Source organism: Triturus cristatus, chromosome 11, assembly GCF_964204655.1.
Source record: "Triturus cristatus chromosome 11, aTriCri1.1, whole genome shotgun sequence".
NCBI classification, from domain to species: domain Eukaryota; kingdom Metazoa; phylum Chordata; class Amphibia; order Caudata; family Salamandridae; genus Triturus; species Triturus cristatus.
This window is the reverse complement of record NC_140594.1, coordinates 465,892,258-465,908,402: the sequence shown is the minus strand read 5'-3', so window position 1 is coordinate 465,908,402 and position 16,145 is coordinate 465,892,258.

The window sequence follows — 16,145 nt, the reverse complement described above, 5'->3', positions numbered from 1 at the left end:
AGGAGTGGTTCTCTGGTTGAAGCGTCTGAGCAATCGGGCTACCCGGCACTTTTTTCGCTTAACGGGAAAGATGAATGAACAGCCCGCGAACAAAGAACCACTATCTGACGCTGCTTCGTTGTCAGCTATGGATATCAGCAATGCTATAGAACACCCCTCGGGAGCTGCAATCCCGGCTTCTCAACAAAACATGGATATGAGTACAGTGGCAATAAGCGTAGTTCCATCACCAGGGGATTTCTCTGGAGGCAAGCAGTTGTCACCATATCTTTTATTCACAGGTTAAACGCGAAGGAACAAAACAGCTAAGCTAATATTATAGTACCTAAGGAAACCGCAAGTGCCGAGAGGCAGGTAGAATTTGCTAACGTTGAGATGGCCACCAGTGAAGCAGTGGATCCCTCTTTATTTACTACTGTGCTAAATACCACGATTGAAGCCTCAACAATGGGTGAAGTATGAGGCCGGATGTCTTCACCATCACAGATTATACCTCAAATCCAAAATGTAAGAAGGGTGTCATCCAACCGGATTCCACAAATACACTGCTACTACAAATCCTGATGGACTTAAAAAATATGAAAATATCCCAAGAAGCTGCACACAAGAAAACTGAGTCACAGCTGTGCTCGATTAAATCTCATATTCAGCAGCTCACTTCATGTATCATTGACGCAGAACAGTAGATTTCAGATATCGAAGTCGGCTTGTCATATCAACTAGGGACTAAACTGCAAACCGGGTTGGCGGAGCTCCAAATGAAAGTCAATGATATGGAAAATCGGTCACGGAGATCTAATCTTCATATTACAGGATGCAGGAAGGACATGAAAATGAACAATCGGTCACCACTGTAGTACCAGATCTCATCCGCAATAATGTATGTCCTGAAGTAGCAGCCCAGAAGATCGATCCTTCAATCACACGGGCTCATCATGTCCCAAGAGTCCAGCACCCCAACGCCAAGTACCCTCAAACTATCATTGTAAACTTTGGTGATTTTAGAGTCTGCATTTGCTGCGAGTATTATTCAACAATCAAAGTGGACAATTTTATATACAGGGGGGGCACATATTTTCCAGTTGATTGAATTTGCCTGTGAGTTTCATAAGTCTCTACAGCACTGGGGGGGGGGGAGTGGAAAAAGAGATCACACTGCTAAATAAGACTCCATGCTCTCTTTGCTCCTTCCTTTTCCTTTTCTTTTTCTTTTCTTTCTTTTTTAAACATGAGTAATGTTAACTGAGTGAGGACATTTTGCTATGATACATAAGTATAGTTAAGTGGACCTGTAACCATCAGCCGCTCCTTAACTGCCTTGGGTGCCTGGTCACAGAGCACCATATCAGGGTTTGGGTGGGGGTCGAGTGGGAGGGAAGGGCACTTGGGAGTAGGGGTGGGTACCTTTTTAGGAACCCCAGGCAGGGAGGGCTCCTTTGTTGGAGGAAAGTGAAGGAGGAGGGATCATGTGGGAGATCACGTGGTGTGTGGTTGAAGGAAGGGGTGGGTGAGTGTTGGGGGCAAACAAAACAGGAAACAAATAATCAGGACTGGTCAGAATCAGCAGGTTGGTCAAGATCTTGGGGAAGGAGGGCATTTTACACTCAGTCCCAGAAGCTAGCAAGGGCCATGGAGACCAGAGCATATTTTCTAGCATTTTATAATGAAAAAAATTAGAATAGTTTCATGTAACACTAATGGTATCAACAATCAGAGGAAATTAAGATCCATTATAGCATGGCTGAAAGAATCGCGGGCCCAGGTAATCCTACTTCAGGAAACCCACCTAAAAGCTTCTGCCAATCTTCTGCGGATCCCATGATGTATATTTCAGGATCTTTTTGCATCAGCTGGTGCCACAATTCATGGGGTTGTAGTTTTATTACAGGTGGTGTGTGATCCTAAAGTGAGATGGATCAGGGTTAGTTAGAAATTGCATGATCAGGCTATTCACTTGATCAACTTTTACGGGCCAATTGAAGATGATGCTACATTATTAGAAGAAGTGTTTAACATGTTGGTACCCCTCACGGGACGTATTGTCATTGGTGGAGCTTTTAATCTCATTCAGAGAGTGGGGTGGAATTTCTCTTGCTTGAAAAAAACATAAAAATAAGCCAAAACCAGCTCGGGTTTAGACAAACGTTTATGACATTTCACACAAATTGATCCCTGGATCCCTGGAGAACGGACTACCCTATTCAATGGGATTATACCTGCTTCTCCAAATATTTTAACTCCGCTACATGTATTAATTATTTTTAATATCACATAATTGACATAAGGGAGTGTCTGGTATTTCGTCAAACCCCTTTTTGGATCACTCAGACCCATACATCGATCTTAAAATATGTGATTCTTCTCTGGAAAAGCCACACTGGTCCTTCGACAAATCATTACTGACACAAGAGGGTTGGATTGCGACCATGCGCACCGAATCGGGGGAGTTCTGGCAGCGGAATGCTAACAGAGCAGCTATTTACTCTATTTGGGGGGCTTGTAAATCATTTATTAGGGGGGAAACATATCTTTCACTGCTCAGAGTAATAGAGCTAGGGGTGAAAGAATCCTGGTTCTGAGATCTGTGTTAGACCAAGTGAGGTGTTTCGATACGGGATATATATGAAGTCATCTAAGGATAAATTGGCTGACGCCGGTCAGCGACTTCAGGAACACCTCCTTCCCTAGGATATAGTGAACCAGCGCACCTGCTTCCATAAACACTATGAACAGAACGAGCACACTGGTGGACTTTTGGCTTGGTCATTAAAAAATAATCAAGAATTTTAGAAGCAATAAAGCTGCTTCTGAATGCTAAAGCCTGTGGCAATGATGGCATTCCATCTGAGCTTTATAAAATCTTTGTTTAACATATCGTGGATTTTTTTATACTGTTATTTAATGATTTGTTTAAACGGGGCGAGATCCTGGTGGATTTTACCAAGGTGGTGATTGTTTATTTCTTAAGAAAGATAAGCCGTCAGAACAACCTGGGTCTTATCCTCCGATAAGTCTCCTGAATTCTGATTATAAGTTATTTGCCAAGATAATCACTCTAAGAGTAGCCCCTGCTGCATCATGAATTATACATCAAATCCAAAACGTTTTTTGCCAGGTTGATCTTTATACACCAATAAAAACTGTTTAATACAAGCAGTAAGCTATTATTCTAATAACAAGGTTGAAGCAGCTATAATTATGTCAGACCCAAGAAGGTGTTCGACCATGTGTAATGGGACGTTTTATTTATGATCCTCATGCTTTTTGGCACCCCTCTAAAGTGGTCAAACTACTACAGAATCCCTACTCGAAGGCCAAGGCAATGATAATGGTAAATTCACAGCCAGCATAAGTAATTTCCATCTGTAGGGGCACAAGGCAAGTGTGCCTAATGCCACCTGTACCGTTTGCTATTTTTGTTGAACCTTTAGCAGTGGCCCTGAGGCAAGTTTCAGAGATTCAGCTACCACTGCCAGATGCTCCCAAGCTGAAGCTATTTGCCGACAACATCATTCTTTACTTGGCTTGAAATGGTCGTAATATAGATAATGCCTTTCATTGGATTCAGTCGTTTTCCGAGATCGGGGGATATAAGATCAATCAGGCCAAGTCAGGGGTGCTTCTTTTTCATTGCACCCCAACGATTCTTCCTTTTGAAGTGCAGTTAAATGTCAAGTACCTACACCAGAACTTCAAGCTTCCGCAGGAGCAGACGTAAACTCAACAATTCCCAAACTCTGATACCGTGAACAATAGGCTCACAAGCAGCAAAGAGGGGGAAAGGTGATTGGGAAGAAATGAGAGACCGCCACTGCTTCACTTCTTCCGGACTGGACTGCAAGCGATAATCCTTGTATTCTTCCTGTCCTAGTTTAGTGGCTAACAGCTCTCTTGTATTTACTTCTAACAAGGTTATTTCTTGGACAGATGCTTCTCCCTACAAGAGTGTAGTAAACTGCAAGTAAGAATCTGCATTCAACCTTGTGAAACCTCCAATGTTTAAATGTAGAATGACTTTCTAATCTTTTTTTTTAGATAAGTATTAGAGGACTGTGACCAAACTCTTGACTGCGTTCCGCGCTGGATTAGAAGGATAAATGGAACTCTGAAGATGTCGGTAAGTACAATTATATATATATATATCCCAAAGAACACACGCACCCTTCAGCTGCGTGAAACAGGCCACTCCATCGCGCTGTTTAAATTCCTTTATTTTCGGCAGACAAAGCATAACGCGTTTCGAGGTAAGCAACCTCTTAATCATATGCAACATTGCAGGGGAGGGTTCGTTGGCTTATTTGAAACGTGACTACAACATTGAAGAAGGACCAGTTTCCACTTATTTGTTAAAGAGGGAGTTCATTTTTAAATTTTACGATTTCTTAATGCATGGAAAATACTTTCCTTGTTTTTTGTTCATGAACAGTCTCTAAGGAAATTGCAATTAAAAGTTCCATATGTGTAATTACAAAGTTTTCATTCCCATACTCCTACAAGTTAGGACTGCAATTCCCAGAATGCCTCTCACATGTACGTAGTTCTTAGTTTCTTCAATGTGGATCTTGGCAAAACTTTACCTTGTATTTACTCGTTACCAAATGCTAACAAAGCCTTCACTGGGTATAGTACCATACTGTGGCTGCATCCGATGGTCCGAGTAACACAGGAATATTCCGCGACCACCCCGGTTTCTGTTCATTGTCACTTGCCTTCAAATAAAAACAGTTCACCAGCACGGCGTGCCCTGGGACAGATTCCCTGAGCAGACTCTGGCCAATTCAAAAGTTCATCTCCTAGGTGAGGTGGGCCTCTCAGTGTGGCCCTGCCATTAAATCCTTGTCCATGTAAATTGATTCAGCCGGCGGGCGCTCATACATATAAATCCAAACGAAATTTTCTGACAAAGAAAACCGCCACAGCCTCTCGAGTCGGGGCCCGTTTAGGTGTGTCAGACACCTTGTAAATCCCAAAGAACACACGCACCCTTCAGCTGCGTGAAACAGGCCACTCCATCGCGCTGTTTAAATTCCTTTATTTTCGGCAGACAAAGCATAACGCGTTTCGAGGTAAGCAACATTGCAGGGGAGGGTTCGTTGGCTTATTTGAAACGTGACTACAACATTGAAGAAGGACCAGTGTCCACTTATTTGTTAAAGAGGCAGTTCATTTTTACATTTTACGATTTCTTAATGCATGGAAAATACTTTCCTTGTTTTTTGTTCATGAACAGTCTCTAAGGAAATTGCAATTAAAAGTCTTTAACAAATAAGTGGACACTGGTCCTTCTTCAATGTTGTAGTCACGTTTCAAATAAGCCAACAAACCCTCCCCTGCAATGTTGCATATGATATATATATATATATATATATATATATATATATATATATATATATTACCTACTGGCGGTCGCCAGTAGGTAGTTATAGTTAGGACCACGTTTCCATAGGAAAACCTCAACATTCTATTTTGAATAACTTTGGCGCCGGTCGACGAATCCTCGCGAATTTCTCAAAATAGGTGGGGCGCTACGCTCCGCTCCTACCCTGAAAATCTCGGGGGGATCCGTCAAGCGGGGGCTGAGATAAAAGGGGGGTCCCAAAACGCGTTTTTCCCATGCATTTTTCCATAGGACCTTTAGAACGAGCTACAGCCCGAACGGCTGAACAGAATTACTCAAAATTTGGCAGAGAGGTAGTCCCTAGGTCAAGGAAGTGCCTTTTGTAGGTTTGGTGTAAATCTGTTCAGTAGATTCTGAGAAAATAGCCTTTAAATCAATATATATATCTGAGCCCGCTTACGGTACGCTTACCGTACGCTTACGGTAAGCGTACGGCGGCGTGCGCGAGCGCGATTCTGATTGGCTGTTAGATCTTAGTAAACATTCGAATCGGTCGAAACCAGGAAGCGGCGGCCGCCATTTTGTGTATTTCACTCTGAAAAAAAAGAGTGAAAACAAGGAAAGGGGGCAATGAGGAGAGTTACAGACCCCCTAACATTTGTAAGGGGGTCAAAGAAGGACAGAAAAGTACAAAAAAAACATTTATTGATTTAAAAAAAAATCACGGGGTACGCGTACGGTAAGCTTACGGTAAGCGTACGGTAAAAAAAAAAAAAATAGATAAATGAAAAGCAGATTTAAGAGTTTAGAAATTAGGGAGCTCTAAAAAGAGCTGTTGTGTTTATGAAGTCATTTTTTTAGTGGTACCTACAAGTAAGTACCGATGCAGAGTCTAAGGTTCAAGAGGAAGACTCTGTTCCCTTCATCATTGAAGTGCACACCATCTCCTCTATAAATGTCTTGCATGTCATAACGCAAGTTGTTGTGGTAAATGGCACCCATACCATAGTCACGGAGGAAAGCAGAAACAGATTTGTTGACGTGCTTTCTTGCTTTGTCAATCTGTGGACAGAAATGATTGGACCAGTTCCATTTTTGCCTTTGGCATATGTTGGAAAACACAAAGGCAGTTTTAGGGAAAAGTGTAAACAGTTGTGCAAAGGTGTCCTTCATAAGCATTTCCAGACCTACCCCAGTCAAAGTGTCTAGGTCATTGCCACCACAGTGCACTATTATGAGGTCAGGGTGTTGGATTTGAATGAAGGATTTCACCAATGGCATCAATTGGTGCCACTTTAACCCTCTCTGACCAATCCATTTAATGTCTACATTTGGCAAAGCAAGGTCTCTCACCATATCTGTTTTCTCTGCAAACTTTTCACTCCAGAAGACATAGCTGTGCCCTACAATCCACACTGTGAACATCTTCAAAGGAGAACTGGATGCACTCAGGAGGTGTCTTTCAGTAGAATGGCAATATGAAAAGAAAGACAGTTTGGAAATGGAGGCATACATATTTTTTTAAAACAAAAAGAACTGATTGGCTGTTTCATACCATTCTAGAATAAAAACTAGGCTGTATGTGAAAATTAATAGAAGCATGTTTTGTATTGGTACAAAAAAATGTGTAACCAAAGAACAGTACTATGGATTTGCTGTAAGGTTTGAAAAGTCAAGCACTCTTGCTCTGTGGAATTGAAACATTGTGTGTCGAACTTCTGACCTAACTGCACACAGCAGTGTTCCATGAGCTGTTGCTATGGTAGCAGGCAGAAGTCAAGTTGGGGGAAGGGTACTAGGCAGAAGTCAAGTTGGGGGCAGGGTACTTTTGGAAAAGGGTTGGTTTTCAACCAATAGAAATGTGTGATTACATTTGAAAAAAAGGGGGAAGCACTGAGATTTGAAACTTACATGTATATGTGTGGAAAAATAGAGGGAAAGTTTGCCATTATCTGGTTCTGCTGAGAGGAGAGAGGTGAACACAACAGAGATCCTGGCTCTGATAATCTGCTGTTTGAGTGTCACATTTCTTTCACAACTAACTAATTTTAAAGGTGAGTTTAGAGTTTGAGAGGGGATGTATGTGGTAACTTAAGAAATGAATAATAGAAATGGGAATTGTTTTTGTTGTAGTTACACATGGTGGTTTCATAATGTGTCAGTCTGTAAAAGTGATTTTCACTCGGCCCGAAAAAAAAAGAGCAGTAAGTGTGCTTTCAAATTGACAAAGAAATTTCGTTTTGGGACTAATGTGAAAACATGACTCTGTGTGCATAGAAGAATTATAGGCAGAGATTTATTGCGTCTTGCTCTGGTGATTTCACAGTTGCATTAGATGGAAAGGGGGAGCGAATTTTTTGGGGAAGAAGCAGAGGCTTAGCACACACCCATGTGCTTGCCATGTATAGTCATGCACAGTATTTAGAAGCCACTGGGGTTTTCAGGTTTAAGTCTGTAATGCAAATACATTCAGCATCACTAAGGCTGGTTGCCCTTGCTGGAGTGTAGGCAGACACAGAGAATGCACATGGTGTTGGTCTGAAAAAAAAACAGCTTGGACACGTGCAATTAAATAAATCAAAAATAGTGGTTTCATAATGTGTCAGTCTGTAAAAGTGATTTCAAATTGTAAAAAGAGATTTTCACTTGGCCCTAAAAAAAAAGAGCAGTAAGTGTGCTTTCAAATTGGCAAAGAAATTTCGTTTTAGGACTAATGTGAAAACATGACTCTGTGTGCATAGAGGAATTATAGGCAGAGATTTATTGCGTCTTGCTCTGGTGATTTCACAGTTGCATTAGATGGAAAGGGGGAGCAAATTTTTTGGGGAAGAAGCAGAGGCTTAGCACACACCCATGTGCTTGCCATGTATAGTCATGCACAGTATTTAGAAGCCAGTGGGGTTTTCAGGTTTAAGTCTGTAATGCAAATACATTCAGCATCACTAAGGCTGGTTGCCCTTGGTGGAGTGTAGGCAGTCACAGAGAATACACATGGTGTTGGTCTGAAAAAAAAACAGCTTGGACACGTGCAATTAAATAAATTTTTAAAAAAGGTTTCATAATGTGTCAGTCTGTAAAAGTGATTTTCACTCGGCCCGAAAAAAAAGAGCAGTAAGTGTGCTTTCAAATTGGCAAAGAAATTTCGTTTTAGGACTAATGTGAAAACATGACTCTGTGTGCATAGAGGAATTATAGGCAGAGATTTATTGCGTCTTGCTCTGGTGATCTCACAGTTGCATTAGATGGAAAGGGGGAGCGAATTTTTGGGGGAAGAAGCAGAGGCTTAGCACACACCCATGTGCTTGCCGTGTATAGTCATGCACAGTATTTAGAAGCCAGTGGGGTTTTCAGGTTTAAGTCTGTAATGCAAATACATTCAGCATCACTAAGGCTGGTTGCCCTTGCTGGAGTGTAGGCAGACACAGAGAATACACATGGTGGTGGTCTGAAAAAAAAACAGCTTGGACATGTGCAATTAAATAAATTTTTAAAAAAGGTTTCATAATGTGTCAGTCTGTAAAAGTGATTTTCACTCGGCCCGAAAAAAAAAGAGCAGTAAGTGTGCTTTCAAAATGGCAAAGAAATTTCGTTTTGGGACTAATGTGAAAACATGACTCTGTGTGCATAGAGGAATTATAGGCAGAGATTTATTGCGTCTTGCTCTGGTGATTTCACAGTTGCATTAGATGGAAAGGGGGAGCGAATTTTTTGGGGAAGAAGCAGAGGCTTAGCACACACCCATGTGCTTGCCATGTATAGTCATGCACAGTATTTAGAAGCCAGTGGGGTTTTCAGGTTTAAGTCTGTAATGCAAATACATTCAGCATCACTAAGGCTGGTTGCCCTTGCTGGAGTGTAGGCAGACACAGAGAATACACATGGTGGTGGTCTGAAAAAAAAACAGCTTGTACACGTGCAATTAAATAAATCAAAAATAGTGGTTTCATAATGTGTCAGTCTGTAAAAGTGATTTCAAATTGTAAAAAGAGATTTTCACTTGGCCCTAAAAAAAAAGAGCAGTAAGTGTGCTTTCAAATTGGCAAAGAAATTTCGTTTTAGGACTAATGTGAAAACATGACTCTGTGTGGATAGAGGAATTATAGGCAGAGATTTATTGCGTCTTGCTCTGGTGATTTCACAGTTGCATTAGATGGAAAGGGGGAGCGAATTTTTGGGGGAAGAAGCAGAGGCTTAGCACACACCCATGTGCTTGCCATGTATAGTCATGCACAGTATTTAGAAGCCAGTGGGGTTTTCAGGTTTAAGTCTGTAATGCAAATACATTCAGCATCACTAAGGCTGGTTGCCCTTGGTGGAGTGTAGGCAGTCACAGAGAATACACATGGTGTTGGTCTGAAAAAAAAACAGCTTGGACACGTGCAATTAAATAAATTTTTAAAAAAGGTTTCATAATGTGTCAGTCTGTAAAAGTGATTTTCACTCGGCCCGAAAAAAAAAGAGCAGTAAGTGTGCTTTCAAATTGGCAAAGAAATTTCGTTTTAGGACTAATGTGAAAACATGACTCTGTGTGCATAGAGGAATTATAGGCAGAGATTTATTGCGTCTTGCTCTGGTGATCTCACAGTTGCATTAGATGGAAAGGGGGAGCGAATTTTTGGGGGAAGAAGCAGAGGCTTAGCACACACCCATGTGCTTGCCGTGTATAGTCATGCACAGTATTTAGAAGCCAGTGGGGTTTTCAGGTTTAAGTCTGTAATGCAAATACATTCAGCATCACTAAGGCTGGTTGCCCTTGCTGGAGTGTAGGCAGACACAGAGAATACACATGGTGGTGGTCTGAAAAACAAACAGCTTGGACATGTGCAATTAAATAAATTTTTAAAAAAGGTTTCATAATGTGTCAGTCTGTAAAAGTGATTTTCACTCGGCCCGAAAAAAAAAGAGCAGTAAGTGTGCTTTCAAAATGGCAAAGAAATTTCGTTTTGGGACTAATGTGAAAACATGACTCTGTGTGCATAGAGGAATTATAGGCAGAGATTTATTGCGTCTTGCTCTGGTGATTTCACAGTTGCATTAGATGGAAAGGGGGAGCGAATTTTTTGGGGAAGAAGCAGAGGCTTAGCACACACCCATGTGCTTGCCATGTATAGTCTTGCACAGTATTTAGAAGCCAGTGGGGTTTTCAGGTTTAAGTCTGTAATGCAAATACATTCAGCATCACTAAGGCTGGTTGCCCTTGCTGGAGTGTAGGCAGACACAGAGAATACACATGGTGGTGGTCTGAAAAAAAAACAGTTTGTACACGTGCAATTAAATAAATCAAAAATAGTGGTTTCATAATGTGTCAGTCTGTAAAAGTGATTTCAAATTGTAAAAAGAGATTTTCACTTGGCCCTAAAAAAAAAGAGCAGTAAGTGTGCTTTCAAATTGGCAAAGAAATTTCGTTTTAGGACTAATGTGAAAACATGACTCTGTGTGCATAGAGGAATTATAGGCAGAGATTTATTGCGTCTTGCTCTGGTGATTTCACAGTTGCATTAGATGGAAAGGGGGAGCGAATTTTTGGGGGAAGAAGCAGAGGCTTAGCACACACCCATGTGCTTGCCATGTATAGTCATGCACAGTATTTAGAAGCCAGTGGGGTTTTCAGGTTTAAGTCTGTAATGCAAATACATTCAGCATCACTAAGGCTGGTTGCCCTTGGTGGAGTGTAGGCAGTCACAGAGAATGCACATGGTGGTGGTCTGAAAAAACAGCTTGGACATGTGCATTTAAATAAAAGAAAAAAAAGTGGTTTCATAATGTGTCAGTCTGTAAAAGTGATTTCAAATTGTAAAAAGAGATTTTCACTTGGCCCGAAAAAAAAAAGAGCAGTAAGTGTGCTTTCAAATTGGCAAAGAAATTTCGTTTTAGGACTAATGTGAAAACATGACTCTGTGTGCATAGAGGAATTATAGGCAGAGATTTATTGCGTCTTGCTCTGGTGATCTCACAGTTGCATTAGATGGAAAGGGGGAGCGAATTTTTGGGGGAAGAAGCAGAGTCTTAGCACACACCCATGTGCTTGCCGTGTATAGTCATGCAAAGTATTTACAAGCGAGTGGGGTTTTCAGGTTTCAGTCTGTAATGCAAATACATTCAGCATCACTAAGGCTGGTTGCCCTTGCTGGAGTGTAGGCAGACACAGAGAATACACATGGTGTTGGTCTGAAAAAAAAACAGCTTGGACATGTGCAATTAAATAAATTTTTAAAAAAGGTTTCATAATGTGTCAGTCTGTAAAAGTGATTTTCACTCGGCCCGAAAAAAAAAGAGCAGTAAGTGTGCTTTCAAAATGGCAAAGAAATTTCGTTTTGGGACTAATGTGAAAACATGACTCTGTGTGCATAGAGGAATTATAGGCAGAGATTTATTGCGTCTTGCTCTGGTGATTTCACAGTTGCATTAGATGGAAAGGGGGAGCGAATTTTTTGGGGAAGAAGCAGAGGCTTAGCACACACCCATGTGCTTGCCATGTATAGTCATGCACAGTATTTAGAAGCCAGTGAGGTTTTCAGGTTTAAGTCTGTAATGCAAATACATTCAGCATCACTAAGGCTGGTTGCCCTTGCTGGAGTGTAGGCAGACACAGAGAATACACATGGTGGTGGTCTGAAAAAAAAACAGCTAGGACATGTGCAATTAAATAAATTTTTAAAAAAGGTTTCATAATGTGTCAGTCTGTAAAAGTGATTTTCACTCGGCCCGAAAAAAAAGAGCAGTAAGTGTGCTTTCAAAATGGCAAAGAAATTTCGTTTTGGGACTAATGTGAAAACATGACTCTGTGTGCATAGAGGAATTATAGGCAGAGATTTATTGCGTCTTGCTCTGGTGATTTCACAGTTGCATTAGATGGAAAGGGGGAGCGAATTTTTTGGGGAAGAAGCAGAGGCTTAGCACACACCCATGTGCTTGCCATGTATAGTCATGCACAGTATTTAGAAGCAGTGAGGTTTTCAGGTTTAAGTCTGTAATGCAAATACATTCAGCATCACTAAGGCTGGTTGCCCTTGCTGGAGTGTAGGCAGACACAGAGAATACACATGGTGGTGGTCTGAAAAAAAAACAGCTTGGACATGTGCAATTAAATAAATTTTTAAAAAAGGTTTCATAATGTGTCAGTCTGTAAAAGTGATTTTCACTCGGCCCTAAAAAAAAAGAGCAGTAAGTGTGCTTTCAAAATGGCAAAGAAATTTCGTTTTGGGACTAATGTGAAAACATGACTCTGTGTGCATAGAGGAATTATAGGCAGAGATTTATTGCGTCTTGCTCTGGTGATTTCACAGTTGCATTAGATGGAAAGGGGGAGCGAATTTTTGGGGGAAGAAGCAGAGTCTTAGCACACACCCATGTGCTTGCCGTGTATAGTCATGCAAAGTATTTACAAGCGAGTGGGGTTTTCAGGTTTCAGTCTGTAATGCAAATACATTGAGCTTCACTAAGGCTGGTTGCCCTTGCTGGAGTGTAGCACTGTGGACATGGGCTTTTTAAAAAATCTGAAAAGTGGTTTCATAATGTGACAGTTTGTAAAAGAGATTTTCACTTGCCCAAAAAAAAGAGCAGTTTGTGTGCATTCAAATTGGCAAAGAAATTTTGTTTTATGACTATTGTGAAAACAAATGTAGTAATATATTTAAATACAATAAAGGATTTTTTTTTTAGTTTTTTTCAGGTATTGCTGAAGAACAGTGAACAAAATTTAAGATGCCTACAAAATCTCGAGCTCAAAAAACGCTAAAAAAAAAACTATATTTGAAGACAACTGGAGGACCAAAGTTAGTAGAAGATGCTCATGTTGGGAAAAAGAAAAAATCTTCTGGTAAGCAGAAAAAACAATTTCTTAACAAAATATTCAAAACAAAGAAAAATGTACAAAATGTCTGTCCTCGGAAAAATGTAACAAAACATAGAGAACAGCAAAAAATTGAGAATTTAGTTAATGCAAATATACCTTCTGCAATTGAAAAGTTTAACATAAACAGAAAAACAGCGTTTAAAGAGATACGTAGAAAAATGTTTCAGAGAAGAGTTATGTCCAATTTGATAAAGGATGTAAAGAAATATAAGCAAAAGGCAAAATATTACAAGAGAAAAAAAGAAATTGAAGCCATTGCAGCAAAAGCATTAGAATTAAAAAGGAAACTATTCATATTAATTTTGAATAGGATGCGTACATTAGATAAAATGGTTAATGTACTGAAATCACAAAGCAAAAGCAAAAGAGTAGTGAACAGAACAAACTTTTGTAAAGTGTTTTTAGGAAAGTGGATGCATAGTTCAAGTAGTGAACCTTTTTTTAATGAAGAGAGCTATTTTCAAAGTAATAGTTTGCTGCATGCAGTTGACACCAGAGGTCGTTCATACGAAGTAAAAAATGGTTGCATAATGGAGAAGGAGATAATGGTTCCAAGAGATGAGGTACAAGTGATGGCAGATGAGGCAATGGGGAGACGTCCTAAAGCCCCAGTGTACACTTGGAATTGTAGTAGTATTTGCACTGTGCGTCAGGAATCTATTGACAGATTTCGAGAGTTTCTAAGAGAATATAGTAAAAAAAGTGTAAAACAAAAGATTAAGGTGCTTCAAAGTCTGGATCCATGCAGAGTGAGAGAGAATACTGGTTTGCAGGGTCATTCTCTTGCTTGTCTATCTAGAAAAGTGTGCAATAGTGTTTTCCATCATTTTAGGATGCTGGCTGTTCATCATACTGAAATGAGAAAGTTTGTGAGACGGTTGTATTTTGCCAAAAGTCCAGCAATAAAGTTAAATGAATTGAATAGGGCTCTGTTCCGAGGAACGGTATCAGATGTAGAGAAGGTTGTTGATGAAATTCAGTTTTGTTACTTTGGTCCTGAACAAAACAGTGCAGAGAAGGACACAGTAAATGAGGCAGAAGTGGAAGAGAATGTAGAACCCTCTGTAAGTAACACATTTAATGATCACATAACAAAATTTGCAATAGTCTCTAATGAAAGACCAAATGTTACTTGTATTTGTTGCCGCAGAACTCATTATAGAAAACAAACTAGGAATGTTGATCTCTACAGAAAGAGTGAAAATGAAGATAATTATAAGTGGATGGATTTTGCCACATATATATTTCTTGAAAATTGTTTTGAATTGGGTGAAGATCAGCGTATTTGTAAATACTGTTACAACAAGTTAGAGGAAAATAGAATGCCGACCAGAGCTGTACATAATAATTTAGAATTGGATGCTATTCCTGCTGAACTTTCTGAATTAAATACATATGAGTCTATACTCATTCAATGTGTTCATCCGTTCCAGACCATAGTACGTATGGAGCCCAAAACTGGTAAATTACCTCCTTCAGATTTACTGAGAGGTTTAAAAGGTAGAGTGGTGTATTTGCCCTTGGATTTGAAAAAAAATATGGAAACTATTGATGCGGATACTTTGGAAACTGAACCATTAATTATTCTGGTTAATGGTGTACCTACAAAGAATAAGAAGATTTGGCAGGAGCTGGTAGATGTGCGGAAAGTACAAAGAGCAAATTTGTATTTGAAAAAAAATAACAAATGGTATGAATCAATTTATATAGAAGAAGAAGAAGAAGAAGAAGATTTTCAAGAACACACAGAAACACCAGCTGGACAAATTGAAAAAGTGGACAAGTCAAAGGAAGAAGAAATTTATGAACATTTTAGCATACATCCTCTCCATTCGAAAGAAGTTATGGGAGACAATATTGATCTCTTTCAGATGAAGAAAGCAAAAGGAAATCCCGTGAGTGTATGGGAGGAGAGCTTGGAAGCTCGATGTTTTCCCCAGCTGTTTCCTAAAGGAAAAGGAGGACGATACGATGAACGTCCAGAACAGATTCCAGCTTCAGAGTATCGGACTACAAGACTATATGCTGAAGATCCCAGATTTCGACAAAGTATTCCTTATTTGTTCCATCTTTTATTTGAAAGCGACTTGTCTGCACTGTCTTATGCAGTAAATCACATTTTAAAAAGTGGAGTACATTTACAAAATGTGTCTGCTAAGGATTTTATGGAGAAAGTGCAGCACCGAGATGATCATTTGGAAACACAACTGATCAATCTGATGGCTTGTCAGCGTGGGACAAATGAATATTGGTACCGACGCCATGGTGAACTAAAATGCATGTTACGCAATTTAGGAACACCAACATGGTTCCTTACCCTAAGCTGTGCCGAGTACGCTTGGGATGATTTACTGGATTTTCTACGAGAGGCCAATTCAAACATTAAAAACATCGAATACAAGACAGCAGGAGAACTGTGCTCATTGGATCCGGTTAATGTTTGCAGATATTTCAATCATAGATTTGAGGCTATGATGTCCTTCATCTGCAATAAAAAAAATCCACCCCTTGGAGAAGTAGTGGATTTCTTTTGGAGAAAAGAGTACCAGGCAAGAGGTGCTCCTCATATTCATATGCTGCTGTGGATCAAGGATGCCCCAAAGTTTGGAACAGATACTGATGAAGCAGTGTTATCTTACATTGAAGAATATGCAACATGTGGTATACCAAAAAGCAAAGAAGAGAACAAGTTAAAGGAGCAAGTTCTACGTTTCCAAAGTCATCGGTGTGGAAAATACTGTCGACGGAAATACAAGAGCAAAGAAAAATACTACACTAAATGTCGATTTGGATTTCCTAGACCTGTTCTTTCAAATGGAAGAGTCAACAGTTTTATGTCAGCTGTGAGACATACTATCACAAGAAAATCACCTAAGAATACCTACAACCTTAAAAGAAAAGAAGAATCAAAAAATATAAATGACTACAACCCAGTCATTTTATCCATGTGGA